The 26,666-nt window shown below is 38.1% G+C and overlaps 1 long non-coding RNA gene across 10 annotated transcripts in view; it reads left to right on the top strand.

Moving 5' to 3' along the window:
- LOC149123713 (uncharacterized) overlaps positions 1–26,666 on the top strand; it is a 593,545-nt gene that overhangs the window by 119,942 nt on the left and 446,937 nt on the right. The gene's annotated exons all lie outside the window — the stretch shown is intronic.

The raw sequence follows: 26,666 nt of genomic DNA, 5'->3' as shown, positions 1-26,666 counted from the left end.
GAGTGAGATCCCAGTAGAAAGAACGGGCCATCAAAGAAGGAGGTACCTCTCTCTGAAGGGAGGAGAGAACTTCCACTTTGACTATGGCCTTATCTAAATAAGATCAAAGTCAGCGAACTCAAGAGGCTTCCATAGCCTTGGAAACTCATGACTAGAGCCTAGGGAGATTTCTGACGCCATAAACAGAGTGTCAAATTGTTAAGTCAACAACAGGAGTCACTGTGTACTTACTCCTCATGTGGGATCTCTGTCCTTAGTGTGTTGTCCAATGTGAATTAATGCTATAACTAGCACTCAAACAGTATTTTGCACTTTATGTTCTGTGTGGTACAAAAACTGATGAAATCTTTACTTAATATATACTAAATCGATCTTCTGTATATAAAGATAGTTGAAAATGAATCTTGATGTGAATGGAATGGGAGAGGGAGTGGGAGATGGGAGGGGTGCGGGTGGGAGGGAAGCTATGGGGGTGCCATTGTAATCCATAAACTGTACTTCAGAAAAATATATTTACTAAATAAAAGTTCAAAAAAAGAGCTATTTTTTGTTTGTTAATTTTATATCCTGCAACTTAATTCATAAGTTCCAATAGTCTCTCAGTGGAGTCTTGTGGTTCTCCTACAGAATTGTGTAATCTGCAAATAGGGATGATTTGACTTCCTCCTTTCCAATCTGTATCCATTCATTTTTTTTACATAATGGCTCTGGATAAAACTTCCAGGACTATATTGAATAACAATGGTGAAAGTGGGCATCCTTGTCTGGTTTCAGATCTTAGTGGAAATGGTTCCAATGGTTTCTCCCTTTGTATATGATGCTACCTGTGGGTTTGTCTTAAATTACCTTGAATGTGTTGAGGAATGTAACTTACCTACCAAATTTGCCTAAGTTATTTATCATGAAATGATGTTTTATTTTATCAGATGCTTTCTCTGCATCTATTGAGGTAATCATATGGTTTTTACTTTTCAATCTGTTAGTGTGATGTATCACATTTATCGATTTGTGCATGTTGAACCATCCCTGCATACCAGGGATAGATCCCACTAGGTCTGTGTGAATGATCTTACTGATATGTTAATAGATTTGATTATCAAGAAGTTTTTTGAAGATTTTTGCATCTATGTTCATCAGGAATATTGATCTATAGTTCTCTTTTTTGTATCTTATTTTAAAAGTGCCAGTTAACCAGAATGCTACTGGCCATAGTGGCTAAAATTCTTTGCTGCTTGTGATTGACATGACTATTGTAACTCTCGAGAAGGAGTCCATGTATGTGGTGAAGTACAGCTGTATATATGTATATCTATAATATATAAATATGCAGTTTATATATAAACTAAGTGGGGACAGTTATAAATTGTATTTAAGATAGTTGAAGACATTTATATATTTTGATTCAATATTATGCTTGAGTTTCTATACACAAATTAATTACAAAACTGGTAAGTTGGAATACATGCACACATACATATGCAATAGTTTTGCCCTGCAAATTTTAGGAAGAACTAAATGTCCCTAGAGGAGACTAGAAATATGTCAATTCTAGATGGTGTTGACATTTTGTGAATATGTCTAGACATCCTAAAGAAAATGAAGCATACTGGCATCCTGTCTGGGATAGATCAAATCTACTTTTCCAAAGCATGGCGTAGAGTCAGCGTTCTTGGGGACAGGCCAGTATGAAGAGAAAAGGAGCAACATTTCATTCAGGGTCTCAGGATACATCAGAATGTCTTCTAAGTACACAGTTAACTAACAGTCTACAAGGTCAACGAATGCATCCTTTGCACAGTGCTAATATGCCTGTGTGTGTTAGTGAAGCTGAACATATTGTGGTATATTTAAATTCATAGAATGTGTTCAGTGTTTAGTCTTCCTCTCAGTTCTTCTCATTTTCTAAATTAGATTATATATTTTATTTTTTTTAAACTTTTATTTAGTAAATATAATTTTCCAAAGTACAATTTATGGATTACAATAGCTTCCCCCCCACCCATAACTTCCCTCCCACCCGCACCCCTCCCATCTCCCGCTCCCTCTCCCATTCCATTCACATCAAGATTCATTTTCAACTATCTTTATATACAGAAGATCGATTTAGTATATATTAAGTAAAGATTTCATCAGTTTGTACCACACAGAACATAAAGTGTAAAATAGTGTTTGAGTACTAGTTATAGCAATAATTCACATTGGACAATACATTAAGGACAGAGATCCCACATGAGGAGTAAGTACACAGTGACTCCTGTTGTTGACTTAACAATTTGACACTCTTGTTTATGGTGTCAGAAATCTCCCTAGGCTCTAGTCATGAGTTTCCAAGGCTATGGAAGCCTCTTGAGTTCGCTGACTTCGATCTTATTTAGACAAGGTCACTTTGACTATGACCTTGTCTAGATTATATTTTATAGAAATATAGTTAAGTGTAAGTAGTAACTATTTTCTATAATATTTTTAATAAGTTGAGTACTAAGCTGCTGAATAGACTGAATACCTAGGAACTGTAAGAAAGGATATAGTTCTACACCATTTAAAAATGAATTTTGATCTCCATTGAGAGGAATTATGGAGACCACACTTAACATTTTGCCTATGAAGTTTCAACATGCCCTGCTTCAATTCTAGCAGTGTAAATTTGGTATTTTCTTTAGGAGAGATATTTTGGAATATAAATTCAGTAGTTTACAGCGTACATGCTGTCAGTGATAGGTTCTTAGGTGAACATAAAATTGTGACATTTCTGGGGAAGGATTAATGTAATTTTTCATAGTTATTTGTGTACTCAAAAATTATTAATACCAACAGTTGTTAATATTTTGTTATTCTTTCCTCTCCCTACCATTTATCCTTTTTCCAAGCCATTTAAAAGTATACTTATTGTGGGGATTATGACACTTTATTTCTAAATGTATGGTACATATCCTAAAATAAGGACATTTCTCCAACTGATGACCTTATTATTCTCACACCCTAAGAAAATTAATAATAGGCCAATATCAAATAATACTCAGTTCTTATTTAAATTACCCCCAAATAAAACTTTTAAAGTTTATTTAATATTTTATTTATTTGAAAGGCAGTGAGAGAGAGAGAGTGAGAAAGAGAGAGAGAAGGGGAGAAGGAGGGAGAGTGAGGTGCCATCTGTTGGTTCATGCTCCAAGTGCAACAATAGCCAAGGTTGGGTCAGGCCCTAGCCAGGAGCTAGGAACTTAGTTCATCCAGGTTTCCCATGTGGAGGCAGAAACCCATGTACTTAATCCCTCATCTGCTACCTCTCAGTGTTCACATAATAGGAAGCTGGACTGGAAGCAAAGCATCCAAGTTTGGAGCCAGGAACTCTAATATAGGGCAAGGGCAGACCAAGCTTGCTGTGCCACAATGCCACCCTTCTTCTTTCATGGTTTTCAAACCAAAATCTAATCAACACTAACAGATTGCCTTTGTTGAATAGAACATTTAAGAAAACAGGTTTAAAAAGATTGAGATCACATAGTCAGGCATGTGGTGGGACTTGAACTAGTTCTCAGTTCCTTTTTCACTTAGTGGAGGTGTAGAAGAGTGGCCAATTACATCTGGGGTCGCATGCGCATCTGTTCTATTTTTAGATCTTTGGACAAGAGAACATTAGGTAGCCAAGTTTCTCCACTGCCTCCAGTATAATCTACTATGAAGGTTCAGCAGTGTTTAATCAAGGAAGACAAGAAGTAGATAGGATAAAGAAAAAAAGACACTGAAAATGAGAACTAGGTAGGTTCAGTTTTTGGAAGGAAGGCCAGAAGAAAAATATTTCTTCTGGATATTTGTGGAATTTTTCAGTTTTTGACTCTTATAGGCCTTAAGTGGCCAGTGTGTTTTTAGTGTCATAAATCTCAAGAAAGGAGGTTTAGCCTTTTCTACCCGGGAGGCCTCTATCTGTGTCTGACTCTTATGTTCTGCCAAACAGCTTGGAGCTTTCACCAGTCTCGTGGTGATCACGTTTAGGGCCTAAGGGTCTTAGTTGCTGGTGTCTCTTCATAGTGCACGGAGACAAAAGCAGTGAGCTATCTGAGATTCCTTGGGAATAATTTCCAAGTACAAATAATTTGACTGTTTGAATCTTCTGATCTCTTGGAATATTCTTTTCATGCTTCTTCTCTTCAAATGGAAGATAGGTGGTTCATCTCAGTAGTGTGGATGTAATCCATTGCTTGTGCTAAGGCGATCTTTGATTATCTAACAAAACCAAAGGTGCCCAAGGATCTGAAATTTATTTTAGAATTGCTTAAACAATCCTGGTGAGGCCATGATTCTACCTACAGCTTCTTAAAGCGGATGACTTAATTTCATAAGCTTTCTTCTGGGTCCCAAAGTCAAATCTCAATACACATCTCTGTTTAAAGTCGCAATTTCTCTCTAGAAGATTATTTTGGTTCCCGAAATTGTCCTTGAATAGTTGTGATATATTAGTACTTGTTTCAATTATTATTTCACTAACGTGTCCATGAGGTATTAGAAAGTGTGGGCTTAATTAGGACTACATAAAGGAAAGAGTAACTTCATTGAAGGCCAGGAATATTTAACACTCTGATTTTTAACTCTGGCACCATTCCTAATTTTTCTCATTGGCATGAAAATCGGAAGCCCTTTGTTCTGAGGAAATGTTTTGGTACAAACAAGACTTTGAGCATCCTCTCTGCTTTGTGAAGTGATAATTTACTCTTCATTGTCAGAGTGATGCTGCGGTAGTCTGCATTGCTTCTCAATATTGTAGAAATAAGTGAGAGCATTTTTATTAGAAGTTCTCTCACAAAATAATGCTTCATTTAGTCATTTTTGAACTAATATATCAATCTCTCAATATAAGGTAGAAATAAAATTATGCATCGTTACTAAATAATTGGATATCTAAGCTGATACATTTTTACACTAGAAATAGAAAGATTGGGCTTGTTATAATTGAGTTCCAAGGTAATTTCAACTCTTATCAGAATATACATGTCCTTACTTTCATGGTAATCTCATTGGTCCACATTGCAAAGGAGCTACCAGCATTCAGATAATTGCAGTGATGGAACTAACCGAACTAGAAGCTGACAAAATGAGATGCTGGCGGCAGATGGTGTTGTCAAATAGAGGTATAATTGCATTTAAAAAAATTGCTTCGAAATAGTTTCTCAAGCTTTAGGTAACTTAGATGACATTTAGCAGACTCTGGAAATCACTTAAATGGGTACAGAAATAAAAGGATTACAGAGGAAAATGTCACCATTTGAATTTGTCTTGAGTCTTATTGAGTCGAGACATCTGAGCTCTTGTTAATACTTAGAAACTATTTACAGCCCATAGAATAGAATGTGTCATGGGTACATTAAGTTTAGCTCATTTGGTGGTGCTGGGGTCTTTTGTGGCAGTCTGGAAACTGTCATGGATTTAGTGCTCCAAAAGACAAAGTCTATGGGAAAGAAAGAGTATAAATTGTGTTCAAATATAGAAAATTTCACTGCGGCTTTCAGAGACAGGTAATTAATGCAATTGAAAACTGCAGGAAAAATAGCCCTTATTTTCATTGTATAGTTTGTCACCATTATTGAATATGGCTCAGCAGGAATTACACAGCAAAGTACTTTCATAACATTTGAGAAGCATAGCAAATATCAATGGGGAATCTCAGATTTTTGATGGGGGGACATAGTGTATCTGAAAGACCTGAGAAGTATACTCATAAATATTTAGAGAAAGAATAAAGCTGCAATATTAAATTTAACTGCTTGTTTTATAGGTAAGGAGAGTGAAGCTCAAATATGAGCCAAAACTGAACTCTTAGAGATGTAAATCCTTTGAAATGATACAAAATATAAAATATTTCATGATCAGATAGATCAGTAAAAGGTAGAGATAGATCAGTGATTTTACTACCACCGTGAGTATCAGCCAAGCCTGGCAGACAAAATCTGAGGGAGGCGGGGGATCCATTGATGAGAGGATGGGTTTGGAGCCTAATCATTTGGGATTAAGCTCTGGCTTTATTTCTTAACATAAATGAAAGTGCTTAAATTTTCTAGTCCCTGGGCCTTGGGGGTTTCTGACAATGGTAAGAATATTACATACAGAAGAGAGCATTGGTTGGTCTCTGAACTATTGAGGATAGCTCTTTGATTTTCCAATTGTGGTGTGCTACAGCTTCTAAATAGCATTTCTACTTAACTGAAATACTTTTTAGAATCACTGGGTCGCTAGATCCTAAGTAGAAAAGTTACTTTAGGGTCAGAACACACTGAAGAACTTTGTGTGCATTTTGGACAGCAGTTCCCATACTGTGATCTCTGGGCCAGTGATACCAATGTCATGTGAGTGCTTACCAGAAGTACAAAATACTGAATCCATTCCAGATCTACTGAATCAAAACTCAAAAGGTAAGAAGCATGAGAAACTCTTCTAAACCAAAAATCTGTCAACAAACTCTCCAATGATTCTGGTATACAATAAGGCTTCAGTATTAGTGTGTCAGTTTTTGCATATCATTTTGTAAATGGCTCAGAAAAGTGTGTCCAAGTGCGGTCATTTTTGCCATTGTAATCCAAAGTGATGCATTCAGATTTGAGGGTGTGCAAGGTATAGCTACTTGTCTTCTCTTCAGAATATATTTCTTGGCCTAGACCAGACCATTTCCCCAGAGGGTTTGCTGAAATTGCAGCAAACTGGATAGTCATGGGACCATCATTTCCTACCTGCTAGTATGTCCTACTCAAGCACTTAGGGGGCTGCCAGTTCCTGTATCTTTAGCATCTCTCATCATAAAGTTACCACCTTACTGAACAACCATGGTGAATTGTGGGGACAGGAAGATAATCAAGCTCCTGAAAACTGCACTGTGACACGGAGCCAGATAAATGGCGTAGCTCTGAAAGATGATGAAGCTGGCATGGTGTCTATCTTTTCCATGGGAAATCACCTATGAATGCTTCTGAGTTCTTCTAGCCATTACAATACCCCACCTGTCCTCCCTCTGGAAGACAAACGACTGTACCTGTCCTTCGCCACACTGGCATGCTAGATTTCCTCTGAAATAAGGAAACCAGTGTTAAATATGGAAAATTTCTCCACCATCCCTGGCATATGGATAATAATACTTTCGAATAACTTCCCAGATCCTGGTGTTCTCTACAACAGTATTTTTCAATACATTGTTGGGGAAAAAAGCAGTTCTCTGTCCTCTTGGTGAACATACTGGAGGGATGAGTAAATCACACATGTTAAATTCATTCCAACACTTCTTGTCTCTCAATTATTCTTTAGCTTATATATTATATTTGGGAATATTCCATAAAGTTCATGGAAAATTAAATTGATAAATATATTTATTTTGGTGCAAAGATTTTTGAAATCCATGGACATGACAGATGTGCCAGAATTTCATGGAATATGTGTGTCATGAAAAACTGTGCATGGATTTCAAAGTTATTTTGCAAAAACATATTTTAATTCCCCTTTTCCACAAGCTTTTTGAAGTACTGAGATTTAAGGAATTGATGACATTTGAATTTCATTTAGCTTGGATCACTATAGAGAGTAGGTTTTAGCTGATCAACTGGGCAAATGATTAGAAACATCCCCTGCTACTTATGCCAATTCATTGATAATTGCACCAATATTGATATATTCACCACAATTTCAAATCAACCTTCTCTTTCTGTCTGATTCCCTCCAAATCCATTCCAATGCATGTTCTCAAAATTTGTAAATTATCAAAATTTGACAAATTTCTTTTTGTGACTAAGCCTCTTCCTCCAGGCTGTGATTTTTTATTTTATTCCTTCTGGCATCTTAATTATGTGTTTGCATTTGGATAGAGCATGATGAAAATTGGATCTCTTTTCTAAAATAGATGTCACAGGCTGAGTCATTATAGAATTTTCAAGCAAGGCAGAAATTATTTCTGTGATAGGGAACAAAAGTTAGTTCTCGTGCCAGGGGAGTCATATTATCTATGCAGTGTAAAGTATTGTGTAGATCATCTCAACTCTCCCATGTTCCCTATTCCAATGTACCCTAATCCTTCTATTCCATACTTTCCTGTCAATATTTAACACCCTAAAAAAGACCTGGTGAATTCATCTGATATGTTTCTGTAAGCTGAAGGATCAAACACTGAGGTTGATTTCTCCATTGTTTTAGCCCTGTAGCTGCAAAAGGTAAGTGATTGTTTTATTACAGTCACCCACAGAGAGTTTCTGAACTTTTTAAAAAAAAATTGGCCTTTGCCTTAAGCCAAAAAGGTCGTTTTTTTATCTTTTTATGCAGTTTCTTTACATTATTCAACACTGTCCCAATTTTTATAGTCATTGTTTTCCTCATGCTCATAATTTGGTTTTTCTAATAGAAGCCATGTGGTTTTATTTCCAAGTCTGGTCTTCAGGGAGAACATCATTCCATGGGACCATAGGGACAATTTCTATTTCTCTACTGCATGATCATTTATGAATAATTATTTCCCCAAGGCCCAATTTTCCATTTTCCCCATGGCCTTATTGTGTATATCAATTGAGTTTCTTAATTGAAAGCTCAATAAATCAATATAAGCTAACTTAAGTCCAAAACAAATTAACTAAAAGATACTGGGAAGCTACTAGAATCTTCAGAAGGTTCAGGGAAGCAGATACAGCAGCCACTGTTGATATGAAAATAATAGTAGTACTCTTGAGGAACACAGTCTCTAAGAGCCACTTTCACTGCTGCCTTGGGATAGTTGTTCCTACTGACACTGCTTCTCTGCACAGCATTCCATGTTCTGCTTGTCCCTAGCTTTCCAACAAAATTTGACGTAGGTGGACACACTGATTAATCCAGCTTACCTGTAATATTATAGCTTAGGGATCGGAGAAAATTCATGGTTTGCATTTTTGCCTGTTAAGCTGGAGGTGGTCTCATAGAGTTGTTCAGAAATATGAGGAAACTTCAAAAAGTTTAGGAAAATATATTATGAAAAACTGTTTTGATTTCAGAAGTTTTGCACCCAAATCCATATAATTAGTTCATCTTTGCTCACATTTTTGAAATTCCCATTATTGCACAATGCAATGATTGTAGAGAACTTAAACAGAATCTAAGACAACACATGAAGCTCTCAAAAATGTCTTAGAATAAGTAACACATATTATTGTTACAGAATATGAATGAAGTTGTATTATGACAATCAGGTAACAGATAAGAAGGATAAACATTGTCTTTATAAAAGCTTTCAACATGACTGCTTTTTGTTTTGGGAATTTATAAATAAAATTGCCCTCTTTGGTGGGTTAAAGGTAAGTTTGTTGTAGTTTGTGTCACATGATACTCACTCAACAAATTTGTGTTTGCTGTTTCCTATCTCTTCTTTACCATAATGAATAAAGGAGAAACAAAATACCCAGTACTCGTTCCACTCTCCATCTGAAAGAAAATGGAACCTCCAAAGACTTAATGAACTTGCTCAAAGTTATTTAGGAGCTAAAAGGAAAATCCAAATTTATTCTCAAGAGTGAGTTGTTATTCGAGGAAGAGACAGACCCCAAGAGTTAGAATATCTCGGGACAAAGAAATGATCTGGATTGGAGAATTTGTCCACAAATAAAAGATTCTGACTTTATCAATGTTAAGGAAACTTCAAGGAAGATATGATAGAAAAAATGAGTAGATTTTCTCTGAATTGTCAAGACTTCAGTAAGTCCATTACTAGAAAATATGTTAATTTTCACAGAACTTCTCAAAAGATGCAGTGGTCTCATAGAAAAAGGGCCAGGTAGGCAGCCAGACATACCTAGTTGTCATTAGATGAGCTGGTCATGGAATCATGATGTTACTAACATCCATAACCTTCCCAACACATAAAGGCTTGTAATAATATCCAATTGATTATTTCTAATCCCAGTCTTCTAGTGGGTTTTTAGTATTGCTTGCATTGATTGTCTCAGGGCTTGAGGTCTAATTTGGATGTGACTAACAGCTACACAGACTGGAGAGGGTTATAACCACCGAAACACTATTCTCACTAAAGAAACACAGGTGGTATGGTTGGAGCTAGAGGACTGCATTAGGTAGCTGTAGTAATTTCTGGGAGGAATACTGTGGCCTGGTTGCGGTGATGCTGGTTGCAGTTACAGGTATGTTGTTGGTAGCAGCGGCAGTGGGGACATCTGGAAGTGAGTCACTCCCAGTGATGACTTTGATGCCTTTATAAAATTCCTCAAAAAAGTTTCCCTTAAAAAGTACATCAGAGTGATTCAACATTTACAAGTTAGAGTTATCTGTTCTTGTCAGTGGGTTTGAAAGCCACATGTATGTAATCACACTTTATTTTAGATTACTTATAAATGAAAAAATCATCATGTTTAGGCCGGCGCCGCGGCTCACTAGGCTAATCCTCCGCCTAGCGGCGCTGGCACACTGGGTTCTAGTCCCGGTTGGGGCGCCGGATTCTGTCCCGGTTGCCCCTCTTCCAGGCCAGCTCTCTGCTGTGGCCAGGGAGTGCAGTGGAGGATGGCCCAAGTACTTGGGTCCTGCACCCCATGGGAGACCAGGAAAAGCACCTGGCACCTGGCTCCTGCCATCGGATCAGCGCGGTGCGCCGGCCGCAGCGCACTGGCCGGGGCTGCCATTGGAGGGTGAACCAACGGCAAAGGAAGACCTTTCTCTCTGTCTCTCTCTCTCACTGTCCACTCTGCTTGTCAAAAAAAAATCATCATGTTTATTCATATTAGACCAAAAATCCTGATAATTTTTGCATTTATTCCAGGCAATCTGTATCTTTCATATCAACTGTTTAACATTTTAGGAAATACCAAAACTTTTTATTACATTATATTTCCTAATTTCAGCTATATATGTATATATGTGTACATACACAGTATACACATATACAATGTTTTATATATTTATGTTTCTACTTTGTATTCTATTGAGAATAGTGTTTTGGTGGTTATAACCCTCTCCAGTCCGTGTAGCTGTTAGTCACATCCAAATTAGACCTGAAGCCCTGAGACAATTAATGCAAGAAATACTAAAATAGAAAATAAATATAGAACTTTGCTTCCATTCTCAGATTCTGTGTCCTTGTTCAGGGTACAGTTGCCTTTGTACTCTACATGGTCTGTCAAGCGCAGTATGGTATCTAGTGTAGTGTACACATCTTTTAGGAGGCATTATTTGTACTTTGTATAACAGTCATATATCCTTTTTTGTTGCTGAGTCCTGGTTAATTTTCATATATGTTCCTTTGCTGTGACAATGTGAAAATGGGGGCCAAAACGTTTTTTTCAGCTCTAAATTTCCTACCTGATAATCCTAATTCTCTGAAGTTACCCATAGAGCAGCTTCCCATAGGGAATGCACAAAGGTTGAGTCCTCTGGCCCTCTTCCCAGGCCGCTGGGAGGAAATGTTTACATCCTTGTCTTTGATGATTATTCCAGTGAATGGTTGGAAAATTGCCCAGGCAGGAGGTAGCAGCTCAGATTCCAGCAGGTTAATAACATCCTTGAAGAGCACATTAGTGAGGGACAGTGACACACCTGCCAGTAACTTGGGTGTTTAGGGAAAGGAGTGAGTCCTCGTGGGGAGGCCATGGACTGGGTTGTATGTCACAGCTTGGGGCGACCCTGGCAGGAGACAGGTGTGTTTTCTGGCTTTTCATGTTGGTGGAACAAAGTCATACTGGGTACTGGTTCAGCATGCAGGTTTGGAAGCCAGAAAGAATTGGGTTGCCAGTGTGACCTTGGGCTGATTGTGAAGCTTCTTGAATCCTTGGTTTCCTCACGCCTGTGCCTCATGTCTATACTTTGCACACTCTTGAAAAATAAGATTATTTAAACAAAATGATTAGTAGAGTATTTCGCACCTAGAAAATATTCAATGGATGCTAAAATTTTTAACTCGAGAGTAGAGACTCACACTTTATGTTACATTTTTGTTGGTTTCCTTTCTAAGTGTCTTTAAGCAAATATTTATTATCTGAACTCAAAGCATCTCATTTCATTTTTTTCCTAAGATTTATTTATTTCAAAGTCAGTTGCACAGTGAGAGAGATGGAGATGGAGAGGGAGTGGGAGAAGGAGACAGGGAGAGAGATCTTCCATCTGCTGGTTCACTCCCAATTGGCTTCTTCTGGCTGGAGTTGTGCCGATATGAAGCCAGGATCTAGGAGCTTCCTCTGGGTCTCCCACATGGGTGCAGGGGTCCAAGGACTTGGATCACATTCTACTGCTTTCCCAGGCCATAGCAGAGAGCTAGATCAGAAGTAGAGCAGCTGGGACTTGAATTGGCACCATATGGGATGCCAACGCTGCAGGTGGTGGCTTTAACTGCTACACCACAGCATCTCATTTCTAAAATAAAAATATTCAAGGGGCTAATAGAAAGAGTGTTTCACCTTGGAACTAAAAACTAATTTTTTCTTTCCCTTCTTTTCCTTGCCCTTGTCTTTCTTTGTTCCTTTACTTTTTATTTATTTGATAGAGTTATAGACAGTGAGAGAGAGAGACAGAGAGAAAGGTCTTCCTTCCCTTGGTTCACCCCCCAAATGGCCGCCACGGCAGGTGCCCCGCACCGATCTGAAGCCAGGAGCCAGGTGCTTCTTCCTGGTCTCCCATGCGGTTGCAGGGTCCCAAGCACCTGGGCCATCCTCCACTGCCCTCCAGGGCCACAGCAGAGAGCCGGACTGGAAGAGGGTAACCCGGTGCCCATCTGAGATGCTGGCGCCATAGGCAGAGGATTAGCCAAGTGAGCCATGACGCCGGTCCTCTTCCTTTACTTTTGTCTTTTCTTCCTTTATCATTTCTTCACGATATAACTGAAATCATAATTTCAATAACTGATGTTTATGTGGCTCATTTTAGACTATGAACTGTTTTTCAAAACCTTTCCCAATTGGATCCCAACAGTAGTTCTGGAGAGCGCTAGCATCATTATCCCCATTTGTGATGATGTGATCTGTGGAAAAGTCACACTGCTAGTAAATGGTGAATACTTCCTGCATTATTAGATACTGGGAGTTAGATTTTGCCTTCATTTCCTAGGGCAGTCTTTGCAAATTACTACAGATGTGTTGACTCAACACAACACAAGTTGACCCTCTCATATGTCTTGGGGAGTGGGAGTCTGAAATGAGGATGCCAGTAGAGTTGGCTTCTCCTGGAGTTTCTGAGTGAGAGTCTTGCCTTGCTTTTCTCCAAGCTTCTGGTGGTTACTGGCAATCTTTGGAGTGGTTTGGCTTAGAGCTGCGTCACATCAGCCTCTGCCTTTGTCTTCATATGGTGTTGTGTCTTATGCATGCCTTCTGTGTCTTTTAGAAACAGAAGTGATTGCGTAGGTGAGAAGTGAGAAGGAAACAGAAGGTGCATTTCCAGAAATCAAAGACCTCACATTTTTATTACAGGTATGGAAAATGGCAGAGGCATGGAAGGGTGTGGGTGCTTTTAGAGACTTGGTTTATAAACCATTTAAAGGAACCTTTGATTTTGCTTATTGACTTGAGCTGAAGGGAACTGAGGTAGTACGCACATCAGAGCCAGGAAGAAAGGAAGAGAAAGATGAGGGAGGAATGGGAAGGGCTAAAGAGGACAAAGTGCCACGTGGACATGCTGGGACTTATACTTGGCCTCCTTAATGAGAACAAAATTTGACCTTCTGACATTGAAATTAATGGAGAGAAAGTGGTGGTAGCTATCTGATAGAGTGAGGGGCATATGAGAAAGGACAATACTAGTGACTATATAATGGCAAAAATGAAATCAAATATCATCTGCAGACAGGTATTTGAAATGAATAGGCCAAAAATAATGAATAGCATTTCATAGGATTTCTTGGCAGTAAAATCTTAAAGAGTGAAGGAGCTGAATTGGAAGTTGATGGAGGGAGACCTTGGGAGTCAGATTACCAGTCTATTATTGGATGGGAACCCCTGGGCATAATTGGATAGAGGCAGACTTATGAAGGGAAACAGTGCTGGAAAAACTCTCTAGGCCAGTAAGAACATGAATGGCTCAGTGGATCCCAAGGAGATGTGAGGGAACAGGGCTATATCTGCTGTGGTCACGGCTATGTCCCTCATGTAAACAGTATAGACTTTAGCATCTTCTCATCAAAGATTTTAAGCAGGGAGATCATGGGAAATCCAAAGGTTCTAGAGACAGGAAGGGGCAGCGTGGAGTTGTGTACAAAGTGGCCTCTGCCGTGGGGAGGTGGAGTTGGATGGTGATGCTCATCTGAGCCTGAACTCCCAATCAGCGTACTCAATTCTGCCACGTTTGCTCTGCAAAAGGGCTGGTTTGGCTGGGCCTTGCTGTTCATAGAAGAATTCTAGAACAGCTTAGTTTGACCTCTTCAATTGTGCTTCTCTTTCTCCCAGCATTCCACATGTTAGCCTTTGCATTAGAATCAGTATTGTTCCCAACTGGAGCATTGTCGTCACTCTCTTCCAGCCATGCATACCTAGAATCAAAATATATTACACTTTGATCACTTGACAATTTATCCTTGTGATTCAAATAATATTCAACATGGTTTATACAATTTATTGTTTATGTCTGAATCTAGGAAATCCTTTGAAAATGGTATTTTTTGTTACCAAGTAAAGGTACAAAGTTAGTAGTAGTTCATGATGCTGAGAGTGAATTCCTTTTACATCTTCATCCTGGGTGAATTACTCACCTCACCCTAGTCCTGTCCTGGCTCTAAAGGGCCAGTGGTAAGTGTCTCCTGCACTGTAGACAATTCAGTCCCTGTTCTATCTTCTAAACTCTGCCAGTGTAGCACAGTCAGACAATAGTATACAAATGAATGAGTGTGTCTACTTTCCAATAAAACTTTCCCAAAACAGGTAATCAGTCTGACTTGTCTCATGGGTCATAGTTTGTTGACTGTTTCAAATAACAAAGTGTATTTTCCATGCCACTGATTCAGTGTGGGTCAGTATGGTTTCCTCTGCTTCTGTATTCTTTCTAAATCCCAGCTTGATGGAGTTGCTATCACCTTGGGCATTATTTGGTGCTGTGCAGGAGGGAAGAAAGGACTTCTCACTTGGCTGAGTAAGTGCGTGCTCAGAGCCAGTTGGGTGTATGCTATTTGAGCTCACAGTTCATTGGTTAGATTTGGTTATAGGTCCCCCATCTAACTATAAAAGTGCCATAAGAGCTGTGATGAAAAGTCAAATCAGGTGTTGTAGAGTACAGCAGAGGGAGAGAGAAAATCTAATTAGTAAGTTGAGGGAAGAATTTACAGAAATGACTTTTGTTCTAGGATTCCAAGCCTGACTGTGTTTCACAAATTTGCTCTGATATTTATATAGACAGTAGAATTTATTTCATGTATATGTTTTAATTAGAGTTAATATGGAGGATATGAGTGTGTATATCCATGTTATTATTTATAAATAATGTTTTCCTTTCTCAAGCTGATTTCTTGCTTACATACTATCGGTGTTGCATATTTATCCATTTTTAAAACCTCAGCTGTGTTATGTTACATTTAAAATAGTTGCTGAAATTGATCATAGATCACCTTTATAGCTGTTTTCTATTTATTATCTAGTCTTGTGTTCACCCTTTTCTGCTGTGTTTTTGAATTCTTAAAATGCCTTAAATATTAGCTTATTATTTATACCTGTTTCAAAAATATTTAGTAATCTCCCTGGAGCTAGAGCATATATTTTTGCTCATTGCTTACATTTAAATAAAATCATACTATTGCAAATATTAAATGATCTTAAATTATTTTCTATTTACTATTTAATTTTTGTTACCCTCATCATGTTTTATTGCTATATGATCTATAGATCCCAAAATACATCACTTTTTTTTCTGCCTTAGTCTATTACCTTTTACAGTGGTTAAAAATAAGGAAAATATCTAGTTTTTATTTAGGTTTCTCTAGAGTAGGTCTCCTTGCAATGAGCTCTAAAATTTAATTTGTTTAAGAAAAGCCAAATAATTTTTAAAAATATTTTCACTGACTTTGGAATAATTTCAGCACTTACAAGAAGTTGGTATATTGTTCTCTAACTTGCACAGATTTTTGAGAAGCACACTGAATTCCTATATTTTCTTTCCCTTTGGTGTTTTTATTCTTCTGTCTGCCTTTAATATTTTTTTTAAGATTTATTTTATTTATTTGAAAGTCAGAGTTACAAAGAGAGAGGAGAGGCAGAGAGAGAGAGAGCGAGAGAGAACGAGAGAGGTCTTCCATCTGTTGGTTCACTCGCGAGATTTTTGGAGCTATGCCAATCCGAAGCCAGGAGCCTGGAGCTTCTTCCTGGTCCCCCACGCGGGTACAGGGGCTCAAGGACTAAGGCCATCTTCTACTGCTTTCCCAGGCCATAGCAGAGAGCTGGATCAGAAGAGGAGCAGCCGGGACTAGAACCAATGCCCATATGGGATGCCGGCGCTTCAGGCCAGGGCTTTAACCCACTGTACCACAGTGCCGGCCCCTGCCTTTAATGATTTTAAAAACTATTTATTTATTTATTTGGTACAAAGAGACTAACTGCTAATTCACTCCCCTGATGCCAGCAATGCCAAAGTTGGGAGCCAGGGAAGTAACCCGGGTCTTCCACACAGATGGCAGAAACTGGCCACCTGAGCCATCACCACTGCTTTCCAGGTTCTACATTTGAGATAGGAATGGGAGCTGGAGCTGAATCCAGGTACTCCAGTGTAGGATGTAGGCAGCTTAACCAGCATCTTAACCGCTAGGCCAGTCACCTTACCCTGCTTTGTGACTATTTGATTTTTTGTTTTCATAAGGCTTAATGTGAAGATTTTTGTTTGTTTTTAATATTTTTCTGGTATATAGTACTCTGGGATTACAGAATATCTCTAGTTATTATTCCTTTAAATATTTCTTCATCTCCATTTTCTCTCTTTTCTTTTGGAATTCCCATTAGACATGTGAATTTTTAATATTGTTCCTTAGGGTTTAAGATACTATGTTCCATTTTCCCCTGTATTCTCTTTCTCTTTTTCAATTTGCATTGTTTCTATTGAACTTACACTTTCATGGTCACTTGATGAGTCTGTGAAAGGCATTGTTAATTTTTGTTATGGTGGGCTTCTTTAATGCATAGTATTTTAATTTTACTTTTTATTGTAGTTTCCATGTTTGCTAAAATTTCCCATTTTTTCATACATGTCTTCTGCTTTTCCACTTACATAATAATAATTGGTAATTATATTAATGCTTGTAAGTTCCTTCTATGGTAGTTGCAATTTCTCAATCATCTCTAAGAATGATTCTTTTGATCTCATTTTGACTTGAGTGGGAAATTTGCATTTTCTTACTAGTGTCTTGTTATTTCGGTTGAATGCCAGATATTTTAGAACAGTAGAGTCTGAGGTGGCAGTGTCTGTCCCTGGGCTGTGTACATTTCTTCTCCTGTTGGGCTACTTTTCTGGAATTCTGACTGAATTCAACCATAGTTAAGCTTGATTTGGCTTCTGCTGTTGACATGCTTACATTCCATGTACCACTAAGTGAAAATTTCTTCATCCTTACTTGGGGTGGAGGCTGGGCAGAGTCTGGTTTACTAGAAGTTTTTCCTCCATGTTCTTGAGCACTCTTTAGCTTTAGTCCTCCTCTGTTTGATCTCACAGAATATCTTTTGTATGCTCCTGACCTTCAGCTTGTAGTAGAAAGTTTCCTTGCCTTTGCTAACCTAGTGCCTTTGGACCAGAAGCCTTCTTAGACACCCTGGCACAGCCTCAGTCTCACTCGAGCTTTTCTTTTTTTTTTTTTTAACTTTTATTTAATGAATATAAATTTCCGAAGTACAGAATATGGATTACAATGGCTTCCCCCCCATAACGTCCCTCCAACCCGCAACCCTCCCCTTATCCACTCCCTCTCCCCTTCCATTCACATCAAGATTCATTTTCGATTCTCTTTATATACAGAAGATCAGCTTAGCATACATTAAGTAAAGATTTCAACAGTTTGCTCCCACACAGAAACATCAAGTGAAAAATACTGTTTGAGTACTAGTTATAGCATTAAATCTCAATGTACAGCACACTAAGGACAAAGATCCTACATGAGGAGTAAGTGCACAGTGACTCCTGTTGTTGACTTAACAAATTGACACTCTTGTTTATGGCCTCAGTAATCACCCTAGGCTCTTGTCATGAGCTGCCAAGGCTATGGAAGCCCCCTGAGTTCACTGACTCTGATCATATTTAGACAAGGCCATGGTCAAAGTGGAAGTTCTCTCCTCCCTTCAGAGAAAGGTACCTCCTTCTCTGATGACCCGTTCTTTCCACTGGGATCTCACTCACAGAGATCTTTCATTTAGTTTTTTTTTTCCCCCAGACTGTCTTGGCTTTCCATGCCTGAAATACTCTCATGGGCTTTTCAGCCGGATCCGCATGCCTTAAGGGCTGATTCTGAGGCCAGAGTGCTGTTTAGGACATCTGCCATTCTATGGGTCTGCTGTGTATCTCACTTCCCATGTTGGATCATTCTCTCCCTTTTTGATTCTATCAGCTAGTATTTGCAGACACTATTCTTGTTTATGTGATCCCTTTGGTTCTTAGTCCTATCATTACGATCTATTGTGAACAGAAATTGATCACTGGGACAAGTGAGATGGCATTGGTACATGCCACCTCGATGGGATTGAATTGGAATCCCCTGGTCTGTTTCTAACTCTACCGTTTGAGGTAAGTCAGCTTGAGCATGTCCCGAATTGTACATCTCTTCCCTCTCTTATTCCCACTCTTATATTTAACAGCAATCACTTTTCAGTTAAGATTTATTTATTTATTTGTAAGGCAGAGTGAGAGGTAGGTAGGTAGGCAGGTAGATAGATAGAGGTCAATCTTGCATCTGCTGGTTCACTCCCCAGATGGCTGCAATGGCCTGGGCCAGGCCCAAGCCAGGAACCTGGAACTGCATCTGGGTCTCCCCTCTGGGTGGCAGGGGCCCATGCATTCGGGTTGTCTTTGACTTCTTTCCCAGGCACATTAGCAGGGAGCTGGATCAGAAGTGGAATAGCTCAGATTGGAACTGGTGCTCATACAGGATGCTGTTGTTGAAGGTGGTTGGTCGGGCTTTCATTTAAGGAATGCAAGCTTCATGCATTTCATATATACAAATTTAGGAAGATACTGATTCTTCTCACCCTACCCTCCCTTTTCTGCTTTGAACAAGGTAAAAACCTTTATTTACAAGTACCCTATTTCTTTAAAAACAGAAAGGAATCTGAATAAAATGATAAAATCACAAGAGAAAAAAATTCAAATTCTGATAAAACCAGGAGGAATTGGTCACACCTAGAAAGTCAGAACCACAAAGAACATCCAGGGAAGGGTCAGGCAGACAGTGAGGGGTATCGGCCACGGCAAACCACGGAAGCTCCTGCCTGGAGTGCTCTTTTCCACAGCCACCAGCTCACAAGGAGTTTGACTTCTACCACCTCCCATAACGGTGAGGCCTGAACTCCTACCCTTCTCCTTCCTGCCTCTCCTATTCCCATTCTTTTCTTTTTTTTTCTCACAAAAATCTATTTTCAGTTAACTTTATACTCATAAAATTAACCTTTCACTAAGTAAAGAAATTATCTTTCCTTTCTCCAAGCAGGCAGGAAACCAATGATTGGAACTAAGTGTGGTTTCTTGCCTTTCTTCCATGTACTGTAAAATTCTGTATACATAGCTGCAAGTGGTATTAACCGTGAGGCCGCAGTGTTCAATAGTCTTCCCACTGTATTTTAAAACATTTCTTACTGAGGATAAAAGATTGCACGAGGGCTTTTCTGTCTTTCCTGGAGCTGTGGTCACTCCCTTCTTCAAAACTAACATTGTCTTCTTGCCTTGTCTCCTTTTCGTTTATTTTTTTGGTTTTGTTTGTTTTGTTTTTGCAAGCTCCCAGGGGAAGTATATGGGAAAGGCCTGCAAGTGAGTGATAACTCATTTTATATGTACAACTCTTGAAAACCAGAGTTTCTGTGTTGTCACATTATTCCACGTTCCGCAGCTAGCAGTACAATGGAAATGTTAACCACATTCCCATACTCACTGACGTGGTGGCCCTATCTTCCACTTACTCTATTGCAAGTAAGCCAGCTGTTGTTTTTCCAGGTAAACTGGACAGTTGGTTGCCCTACAACTTAAGCTCTGTGAGGAGTTCAAAATATGTGTGATTGCCTAGATTAAATAGCTCTTCCATTTTCTTTCATTGGAGTAATGCTGTCTCTCAGTTTCTATGTGCTAAGTTGGAGTCAGAAGCCTCTGTTGTTGTTTTAGATGACATCTACTCTCCCTGAGGATTTTGTTCTGCTTTATCTATTTTGGATGACATTGGTTGAAAATGAGTTAATTTTCTTGGCTTCTCTAGAATATTTAGTTTACATAAGAATCTGAGCTATAATTATGCTGTGATTTTTATGAAATTACTGTGTCAAATTATCTTTCAGTATATTTGATTGAGCTCTCTTATGTGGTTCAAACAAAAGCCACCTTTTTGATGTCTAAAAACTTATGTCATGATCTTGTGTCTGCCATTTTCTAGTTTACTGACCTTTGAGCAATTCTCTGAACTTTTTTGGTTCTGAACCTCTATAGAACGAGGATGCTGGGCTAATGATTTCTCTCATCCATGTTCTGTACTCAGGTCAATAACACTAAATAAAGCTACTTTATCTGCATATTGTACTATAATTATTATTCTCAGTTAACAGAGAAACAAAAAGAAGCCACTATTATGCTCTTTGGCATTGAATTCTAAATATAGCAAGATACTGAATTATGGAACTTGATCTTATTCTTGAAGGAACGAGGTTGGTGTTAAACCAAAACAGGGAGTAAATAGTGCCTCATAATTTACAATTTCAATCCAGAGTTGCATGGTCTCTGCCTCGTGTAGAAGTCCTAATTGAATTAGTCTTCAATTTTCTGTGTAAACAGCAGATTTGAGCTTATACTAAAATCATTGTAATAGGATGTGTGTGAGTAATAGGATGTGTGTAATAGGATGATGTGTGATATAGATACAGAGAAAGAGACTACTGATAAATTTCACATTGGGTGTATTTGAGTACCTAAAGAGTTAGAATAAGATCTGAGGTCTCTCAATTTCAATATCAGTGTCTTTTTCCCAGGTTATGCTCCCTAAATAGTCGACTGCTATTGACCCATCTTAAACAGAACCCTCTGGCTCAGAAGTTTCCAAATGTTAGAATGTGTTTTCTTTTCTTAAACTGTCATTTAATAAATATAAATTTCCAAAGTACAGCTTTTGGATTACAGTGGCTTTCCCCCCACCCCCCCGTAACTTCCCTCCCACCTGCAACCCTCCCATCTCTGTCTCCCTCTCCCCTTCCATTCACATCAAGAATCATTTTCAAGTATCTTTATATACAGAAGATCAGTTTAGAATAAATTAAGTAAAGATTTCAACAGTTTGCACCCACACAGAAACATAAAGTGTAAAGTACTGTTTGAGTACTAGTTATGGCATTAATTCACATTGTACAACACATTAAGGACAGAGATCCTACATGGGGAGTGAGTGCACAGTAACTCCTATTGTTGACTTAACAATTGACACTCTTGTTTATGGTGTCAGTAATCACCTAGGCTCTTGTCATGGGTTGCCAAGGCTATGGAAGGCTCTTGAGTTTGCTGACTTCGATCTTATTTAGACAAGGTCATAGTCAAAGTGTTCTTTCCTCCCTTCTGAGAAAGGTACCTCCTTTGATGGCCCGTTCTTTCCACTGGGATCTCACTCACAGAGATCTTTCATTTAGGTTTTTTTTTTTTTTTTTTTTCCCCCAGAGTGTCTTGGCTTTCCATGCCTAAAATACTCTCATGGGCATTTCAGCCAGATCCTTATGCCTTAAGGGCTGATTCTGAGGCCAGAGTGCTGTTTAGGACATCTGCCATTCTACAAGTCTGCTGTGTATCCCACTTCCCATGTTGGATCGTTTTCTCCCTTTTTTATTCTATCAGTTAGTATTCGCAGACACTAGTCTTGTTTGTGTGATCCCTTTGACTCTTAATGCTATCATTATGATCAATTGTGAATTGAAACTGATAAAATACGTGTTTTCTAAATCTGTCTTTACAGTTGAACAGGAAGTTCATCCCACAAGTGAACCTCCCTGTTTGTAATTGTGTCTTTAATGTTTATAGGCCTTGGAGATGTAGGCCCCCTTCTTTTATGCATGGTTCTGAATCAGAACGTTCTCCCAGGGGCAGGCATTTTGGTGCATCACCTTAAATAGCCACTTGGGACTCCCCATTGCATATTGTTGGATTGCTGGTTCAATTTCTGGCTCCTCTGTTTCTGATGTAACTTCCTACTAATACATTCTGGGAGGCTGTAGATGGTGGCTCAGGTTCTTAGGCACCTGAAAACCATGTGGCAGACCCAGATGGAATTTCAGGCTTCTGGCTTAATCATGGCCCAGTCCCAGTTGTTGTGGGCATTTAGAAAACAAACCAGTGCATGGGGGATCTCTTGTTCATTCTCTCATCCTCCCCCCATCCAACCTCCGTCTCCATTTCTATTTCTATCTCTACTTTGCCTCTCTCATTCTGCCTTTGAAGTTGATGAAAATAAAATGGAAAAAAACATTTAAAAACCAAAAAGTAATTTCATTGGCTACTTAGAGATAGTACTTGTATGAGATTGTCAGCGAGGGCCACAATGTTGACTATGTCACGGAATTCATTCCAATGCTCTCTCAACATGTACAAAATTTACACATTTTCAGGATCTAATTCAAATCTTACCTCACTGTGAGAAAATTACTTGATAAAATTTAGTCTGATTTCTGTCTATGATATTTATGTATTATATGGTTTAGTTTGATAAATTAGTAGACATTGACTTATTAGGGAATTTTCTTTTCTACTTTCAGTTCTTAATGAATGAATGTTAGAAATAAAGGAAGAAGTCCCACGGCACATTTTTAGCCCTACCATTAGGGGTACATCCAAGTGAGCATGTCCCACATTGTACATCTCCTCCCTCTCTTATTCCCACTCTTATTTTTAACAAGGATCAATTTTCAGTTAAATTTAAACACCTAAGGATAATTGTGTGTTAATTAAAGTGTTAAACCAATGGTATTAAGTAGAATAAGAAAATACTGAAAAGAATAAAATAGTAAGCTGTTCCTCGACAGTCAGGACAAGGGCTGATCAAGTCATTGTTTCTCATAGTGTCAGTTTCACTTCTGCAGGTTTCCCTTTAGGTGCTCAGTTAGTTGTCACAGATCAGGGAGAACTTAGGATATTTGTCCCTTTGGGGCTACTTAGTAGATAATAAGTTGGTCTTCTGTATATAAAGATAATTAAAAATGAATCTTAATGATGAATGGGGTAAGAGAGGCAGTAGGAGATGGAGTGGTTTGCAGGCGGGAAGCTGGTTATGGGGGGGAATTGCTGTAATCTAAAAGTTGTACTTTTGAAATTCATATTTATTAAAGTTTAAAAGAAAGAAGTCAGTAGATACTTTCTGAAGCATGTTTTTGAGATTTTTAAACATTTTGGAAAATGTAGAGTATCCTTATTTCATTTTGAGAGAAATTTATGGTGATAAATGGCAATGTTACAAACAAGTAGAGTAGACAAATCTCTTGTCCTCAGTGAATTGAAGACACAGGCAAACAAAAAGATTCAAATGATGGTACATTCTATGGAGAAGTAGAGAGAGTGCCCTACACAGTAAATGAAAATCACTGAAGAGGATGGTCTTATTTTATACAAAGAAGGCTCTCTGAATAAATGGTATGTATCCAGAGAAGGGGGAGCTGATAAAAATAAGGGACAAAGTGATGAAGGTTTCTAGAAGTAAATTCCCATGGTAATATTGCACTACTGTACATATAACAGATATAATATTGCATTGTGTTGAATTCATGCATATTAATGGATTAGAAAAGGTTCAGGTGAGTGTGCTACCCCTCTGTTTTCTCCTGATTAGAGATTTGAGATAATTTGTAGAGAGGAAATCCACCTTTCCTGTTTGTAGTAACCAGAGACAATAGACATGAAGAATTTGTGTCTTGGGAGGTTGATATTATTAATAGCACTCCCAGTGAGCAAGCCTTTTTTTTCAAAAGAGTAAGATTACCTGAGAATTAGGAGATAGCTTCTGCCATACTGAATTTAAATAGAAAAACAGTAAAATGGAAAAAATGGGCTTAATCTAACACAGAGTATATGAGATGGGCAGTGTCATTGTAGAAAGAGAAGCAAGATACTTGCTTTAAGGTAAAAAAAAATAGGAAAATAGATTTATAGAGAGATGGTGGTTTTGCTGGTATGATAGATAGTTCATCAGAAAAATAAGGCTGCAAGCTCATGGGGGTGTTTATATAGTAAAGCCATTGAAGAAAACCTATCAATATAATAGGAACATAAATCAAAGGCATAGCTGGACCTGGATTTCCTGGGCCAGTGGATTGTTAATTGCTGTACTAGTTCCCTGAGTGAAAAGGGATTTTGGGTAGTTTAAGTGCAGATACAGTAATATAAGCTCTTTTAGTTATGGATGCTTTTTTTGAAGTTTGTACTTTACTGTCATTTTGTTAAGGAAATTGAGAGTAGCTTCTTCAGCAGTTAAGAGCATTGAGTCTGGGGCCAGAATTCCTGAGTTAGAAGTATGACTTTTCCCATATCTAGTTATGTGTCCTCAGCAAGTTAGAATTTTTGTGTACATCGGTTTCCCCATATGTAAAATAAGGTCAAAATAATACACATCTTGTGGGTTGTAATAAGAATTAGATTAATTTAAAAATCTAAAGCATTTAGTTAATGCCGACATTATTTGTATTAGTCCCTAATAATTATGTCACTGCTTGGAAAGCGAGCATGATAATGATTAGCATGATACTGAAGGATGCATGAGTTTTATTCTTGTTCACTATTTAGACATTTGTGCTCGGAATGACAGCCTGATTGCTTGCACCTGGATATGACTAGATACAAAGTGGACTGAGTTATCACCTCTTTTTTTAATGTAAAAAAGGGTGACTACAATTGCACAATTGCAATTTTACCATTAATCACTAATATCTGTCAGCAGTTTCAGCCTGCCTGAAACTTGGAATGATAAAAGTGTTACTAAAAATAATATAAGCTATTCCAGGACAGGTACTATACTGTCTTTCTTGATTGCTGTTGTATCTTAGTACCTAGTATAGTTTCAAAATCAGTGTAGAAGCTCAATAAAAATTTATTAAAAATGAATTCATGTATAGTTTAAACAATGAACTGAAACTTAGAAATTTAAGAGTTACCTTCAACAGAAGCTACTTGTGGCCCCAATGATGTGAGAATGACCTAAGATTTTGAAACATAAAACAGAGTCAGTCACATTTTGATCAAGAAAAACTATGATGCCCAAGTGCTATTGCCAGATGTTGATTTTTTAAATTTTATTCACCACACATGGATCATTATAATTAGGTGGATGTTTTGAAGATGATTTACTCCTCAAATGTAGGAACTGGTCTGCTGATGGGTTATTTAAGCAAATGTCTTTTGGGCAGGAAGGGCTTCTAAGTTAGATCTCAAAGGGCTGGAATTGAGACTAGAAGGAACGTAAAGGCTGTGGAAATGAGGATGAAGACTTCAAAAGGAACCAATTTGAAGGGTTGACAGCAAGAATAACAGTTGTATGTGCTTTTTCTAGAAAGCTTGAGAGGTCAGTCTTGTTGCTGTGTCACTTTATATCTCTGAAAAAAGCAGATGGAAAGAGGGCTGAGTTTAGATGAAAGAATGAATTACAAGGCAAAGATCGGAACTCTCTGGGCTCCTGAACAAGAGTATTGGTGAATACTGGGAACTAACTTTTTTAGCAGGTTCAAGCTATCTTTCAAAATCTATGCTAGGCAGTATTTGAGAATAAAGAATCTTATTTCCAGTTTATTGTTTCATGATTTAGAGGATTTATGAATGATTACTCTAAGTTCAGTCATATTGGCCTTTGGCGGGTTGGTAATCCAATCCATTCTCAGGAATTAAATGATCGATTCAATTTTGTAGAGTTGATGACCAGATTGATTAGATAGTAAATGATCAGGCCAAATAGAAATTACCACTTGGCATCAACTAATATGACCACTTATAAATGGAATTGACCTCAAAGCATTTAATGTACTGCCCCGTATAGATATAGACTGAATCACTATTGTCTAGGATGGTAGTTTTGAAAGTTTGAGTGCTTCAGACTCAGTGGAAGAGCTCATTAAAGCACATTGCTAGACCTCAACCCCCAGAATGCCTGAGGGTGGGGTTGGAGATTTTGCATTTTAACAGGTTCCCAAATATTGATGCTTTGTGTTCAGAAATCTCTCCTTGAGCTTCTCTAAAAAAAAATGAGCCCTATCATAGTTGAGTTTAATATATCAAACTGGTGGAGTATATAACAATTTTTTTCAGGCAAGACGGTTGAGCTAGGGTTCTATTTAGATATAGACTAAGGTGTGTAGAACATGTAATATTAATATGACAATATCTTGAGTAATATGTAGCAAAATCTTTCAGAAATTATACCTCCCAAGCTCTTGCTTCCTAACTACAAATTTCTATTGACTGAACACAAGATAGAATACATTTTGAAGGATGTTCCCTGTACAAATTAAATTATTGGTAAAGAAGAGTTGAGGTTTAGAGAAATAAATGAGCAATAATAAGTTTCCTTGATGAAA

This window comes from Oryctolagus cuniculus, chromosome 10 (genome assembly GCF_051225735.1).
Source record: "Oryctolagus cuniculus isolate XC-2025 breed Fujian yellow rabbit chromosome 10, ASM5122573v1, whole genome shotgun sequence".
Taxonomy (NCBI): Eukaryota; Metazoa; Chordata; class Mammalia; order Lagomorpha; family Leporidae; genus Oryctolagus; species Oryctolagus cuniculus.
The sequence above is the reverse complement of the archived record's forward strand: the minus strand, read 5'-3'. Positions and strand labels throughout refer to the sequence as shown.